Source organism: Melitaea cinxia, chromosome 30 (genome assembly GCF_905220565.1).
Source record: "Melitaea cinxia chromosome 30, ilMelCinx1.1, whole genome shotgun sequence".
Lineage (NCBI taxonomy): Eukaryota > Metazoa > Arthropoda > Insecta > Lepidoptera > Nymphalidae > Melitaea > Melitaea cinxia.
This window is the reverse complement of record NC_059423.1, coordinates 458,639-463,842: the sequence shown is the minus strand read 5'-3', so window position 1 is coordinate 463,842 and position 5,204 is coordinate 458,639. Positions and strand designations below refer to the sequence as shown.

The following is a 5,204-nucleotide window of genomic DNA, read 5'->3' as shown; positions in this document are numbered from 1 at the left end:
TGAAGACACCATCTGTTATTGCAACGGAAATGAAGGCTTCGTTTTACGTCGATTGTAAAATAAAATCAATTGGAGTGACCAACTGATGATGAAATCCAATGGAACGTGATCAAAATTGAAATATTAAGACACCATAATATAGTCTTACCAATAATTGTGTTTGCTAGCAAATGAAAAAAACTGATTTCAATTACATCGACAAGTAATACAACGTAAGTAGACGAAAAAATTAACATACAAACTAGTCCTCATTACGAGTTTCGAGGGTTCCCCTCGATTTCTCTGAGATTCCATCATTAGATCCTGGTTACCTTATCACGGTACCACCCTTAGGATGTCTGCTTTCGAACAAGAAAATAATTATCAAAATCGGTTCATAAACGACGAAGTTATCCTCGAACGTACATAAAAAATATATATAAATATATATGGTCGAATTGAATAACCTCCTCCTTTTTTGAATTTGGTTAATAAAGAACTAAAGAACCATATCATTTGGTAAAGATTTCGTCATACTAAATTGATACTATAATACTAAATTCTATACTCTATAGATATGTCCCACTGCTGGGCATTAGCTTCATAAAGAGAAGTGGTGGAGTAATGTACGACGCCGTACCTTTGCAGTTTGTATCTATTTTTGGGAACAAGCGAGACCAATGGACTTGTGTGTTCTCTGAAGCTGGTATTAAAAAAATAGCTACATATGGCTACTAGTTACGTCCCAAAAATATAAACCAGAAAAGGGAGTTTTCATCATGGCCTTTTAGTAATGACGTTTACATACTTTTTAAACGACTTCCAAAAAGGTGGAGGTTCTTAAATCGACTGTTTTTTTTTTTTTTTTTTAATCTATGTTACCTCAGAACTTTTGACTATGTGGACCGATTTCGATGACTTTTTTAGTCGAAAGGTGGTGCGTGTCATGTGGTCCCATTTAAATTTAATTTACATCTGACAAGTACTTTTCGAGTTATATCTATTAATGCGTATTTACTTGACTATTTTTTTCGTCGAATTACGTTGTGTTTGTTACGTGGCCACATTAAAATTTGAACGAGACGTGATGAATGCTTTTTGAGTAATGTTATAAAGGTACAGATTAAAAGTAAACTAATAATAAAAGAATTAAGGAAAAAGAACACACGCAGAAACGTAAAAGTACCTATATATAAAAAGTACAATATTATTTCGTCTACCTACGTTGTAATACTTGTCGATGTAATTGAAGTCGGTTTTGTTTCGTTTGCCAGCAAACACAATTATAATACTACAGTATTTTATATTCATTTTGTTTATTATATTTTATCAAGTAGAGAGAACCATCACAAAAAGTGAGATGCAGAGAAGGGAAAATGTGATAATCTTACCACAACAGCTTCTAATCAACATCTTTTATCAAATAGATGAGTTATGTGTTCTATTTTAACCAACTCAAGAAAGGAGGAGGTTATTCAATTCGACCGTGTTTGAAATTTTCTAACCAACATCTTTTATCAAATAGAAGAGGTCTGTAGAGAGGTCTGTTCTTTTTTAACCGACTTCAAAAAAGGAGGAAGTTATTCAATTCGACCGTGACCGATATTTTCGGGGATAACTTAGTTGTTTATAAACCGATTTTGATAATTCTTTTTTTGTTATAAAGTTAATATCCCAAGGGTTATACCATGATAAGGAAACCAGAATCTGATGATGGAATCCCAGAGAAATCGAGGGAAACCCTCGAAAATCGTAGTAACGACAAGTGCGATTGTTAATTTTTTCGTCTACTTACGTTGTATTACTTGTCGATGTAATTGATGTCAATTTTTTTCGTTTGCTAGCAAACACAATTATTAATTTGATTTTTGGGTAAATCATTAACTATGACGATACCCAATATTACAAGCTACATTGTTTAAGGCTTGATATATGGATACTTGATTCCTATACTTTTACGTGAAGATTTCTGAACTATTTCAGTAAAATTGGACCCAAAAGTACTTACAACGCACGCTTCAGCCTGTAATGTCCCACTACTGGGCATAAGCCTCTTTCCCCATGTAGGAGAATGATTAGAGCTTAATCCACCACGCTGCTCCAATGCAGTTTGGCGGATATATTCCCTACTATGAGTAACGATCGCTATCAGGTGTACATGATAACAACCGGGACCGACGGCTTAACGTGCTCTCCGAGGCACGGTGGGGAGACCCACAAGGACTGCACAAACACCCAGACCACTGCAAACACCTGTATGGCTAATACAAATGTTTGTCATGTGCGGGGATCGAACCCGCAACCGCCAGCGCAACAGGTACAGTCCATGGCTGTGACCGCTGCGCCAACGCGGCGTCACTTCCACTTACAACGCAAACTTCTGAAAAGATTACAATGATCTGATCTGAGCTTTGCGTACGTAATTAGTAAAGTAATAGAAGGGTAACTGGAAATCCAAGACTGGACATTTGATTCCAAAGTATTTTTCATAAGACAAGGATGCAAACAAGCATACGGCCCCCGTGATGCTAAGCGACTACCGTAGCTTATAAACGTCTGCAACACCAGAAGCATCGCAAGCGCTTTACCGACTCCCGTACCCCCCAGGAGACACTGCAAATATGGAGCAGCCCGACTGGGGTACCTTGACCTAGCAGAAGATAACAGCTAAATAATACTGCTTTTAAGCAGTTTGTGTTCCTGTTGATGAGTAAGGTGACCAAAGCTACTTGGAGGAACTGGGGATAGGGTCGGCAACACGAATGCGATGCTTCTGGTGTTGCAGGCGTCTTTAAGCTACGGTAATCGCTAACAATCTGGTGAGCCGTACGCTTGATTACCGACCTAGTTGTATAAAAAAAAAAGTTAGATGTTAATTTGTTGAGTTTGATACTAATTTGGATCAGAGTATTTTTAACGAAAGTAATTGGATAAAAAACGTACTGTGTGGCTACGGTACTAAAGAATATAGCCACCCCCTCTCTTCCCGTGGGTGTCGTAAGAGGCGACTAAGGGATAACACAGTTCCGCTACCACCTTGGAACTTGAAAAGCCGACCGGTGGCGGGATAACCATCCAACTGCTGGCTTTGAAATACACAGGCCGAAGACGGGCAGCAGCGTCTTCGGTGCGACAAGGCCAGTACTGCGGTCACCAACCCGCCTGCCCAGCGTGGTGACTATGGGCAAAACACATGAGTTCACGCTATTTTTGGCGTTAACTTGTGGAGGCCTATGTCCAGTAGTGGACTGTAAAGGCTGTAATGATGAATTGGATAAAATAACAAGTAGTGTATCTAATGTTTTATGATCACCGCTGATAAATACTTGCAACACCAGAAGAGCCACAATTAAGAGCCATTTCACAAAAATCGGTAACAATCCGCGAAATTGTAATATTTTGACGTCGTTAATCTCAGTGTTGGATGCAATAATGTAATTTATATTCTTGAAATATAATAGAGCAACCTTTGTTGTAGTCCATAGTCAGATCAGAATTTTGATTTATATTATGTGTATAAAATTATTAACCTTTTCATCAGCCTCCTCCCTGGGTAAACGGTCGCAATGTATACTTTGAAGTCCTACTTTTCAATAACCTCTACGTTGAAACCATTTTAAAAAAATATCATAATATGTGGAATATAATTTTGTTGTCCACTATCATAGATTTTTATTCCATTTGTATCTCTATTAAACGATGAAAAAAAATTTAAAGTTACGAATATTTTCCAAATAAGTACAATTTTAAATGCGATATTTCTCTTAGAAAACTAAGAAATTTTAACGAACTATCTTCATCAAAGTAAACTTATATCATTAAGGAATACAAAAAAAATAATTAAAAGATGTAATTATTTTTAATACATTTTATATTAAATAATAAAAAGATAGTATATATTGCCACGCATCAAGCCCGGTAAATCAGTCGAGCGCTAGCGCTCTTAGAGGTAAGGTCCACGCCAAATTCTGCGCAGCCGTCTCTTTCGCTCACACGCGCCAAGCGCCTGTTGTTATAGCGGATAAAACGCATTTGATACTTTCATAATAAAATATAAATAAAATAAACATATTACGAAAATGACTGTAAAATAATATAATGATAATTTCTGTAAACAAATGTATAATTTAATTTTCTTTTCTCACACTATCAATACAAATAGGCATTTCAATCTGTTTGTCTTGTTATTTGTTAATTAATATGTTTGTCGGTGTCGATGTCATTAAATGCTTTTTTATTCATATCCTAAATATTAGATTCATTCGTAAACTGAAAAAACTAAATCAATTAAAAAAATTGTTTCATAAAATTGATTTTTTTAATTTTATTTTAAATTTATTGACTGTTGTTATATAACATACTTGAAATTTTTAACAAATTAATTATGTAAAAAACATTTTATACCATAGTTATAATTTTTATTATACATCAGAAAATGATCACGATGGTCTTTTGATTGTCACACTATACGTACTAGCACAAAGATCGCGCGGCTCGTACGACTCGCGCGATGCGACCAAATTTACCTAAACTTGCAGAGCGTAAAATTGTGAAATGGCTCTTAAGGTGCTGGCTGTAATAATCAAGGAAGTAGAATGGCACGTAGATAGATAGAGAGAAAGCAAGAATTAAGTTTTTAAAGGGATATTTGAGACACATGGTCCGTTCCAGCGTGACGTATACACTGTATCCAACAGATAAAATTTAATCTTACAGATAACAGTAAGAACTTCATCTGCCAGATAGTTCTATTAACTGTTTTGTCTTCTGTTGATAAAACCTATCAGCAACTTATGTGCTGGATATACTTTATCAGCAACTATTAAACCCTATAAATAATTATTATTTTCAATTGAACTATTACAAACTTTTTTTTCTTATACTATATTTGGTTTAAAAAAATTTGTTGTATTTTTTTTTCTTTTCTAGCTGTAGCAAATCCAAGTTAAATTGGATCTGCTATTACATAGCGATAGCCTCCTAAACTGGAACCCGTAGATCCGAACTTGTGCGCTGAAGTCGATGGGCGACACGACTGCGACTATTCTGTCGCACGTCACGTTTACGTCAAAAGAATTTATTCTTTACTATTAATAATATGTACTGACTACATTTTCATAATTTTTACAGTATATATTATTAGTAGTGTGACAGTCGTACGACAGTTTAGTCTAAAGTCGATGTACCCCACACAAGTTTGGTGATACGCGGGCGCAGTTTTGGCA

The 5,204-nt window shown here is 35.7% G+C and overlaps 1 long non-coding RNA gene across 1 annotated transcript; it reads left to right on the top strand.

Moving 5' to 3' along the window:
* Positions 1-87: 87 nt before the first annotated feature.
* LOC123668297 lies at positions 88-4,970 on the top strand. The gene is made up of 2 exons (XR_006745557.1): positions 88-212; positions 4,909-4,970. It is a non-coding gene; the product is annotated as an uncharacterized LOC123668297 (long non-coding RNA).
* Positions 4,971-5,204: the final 234 nt, after the last annotated feature.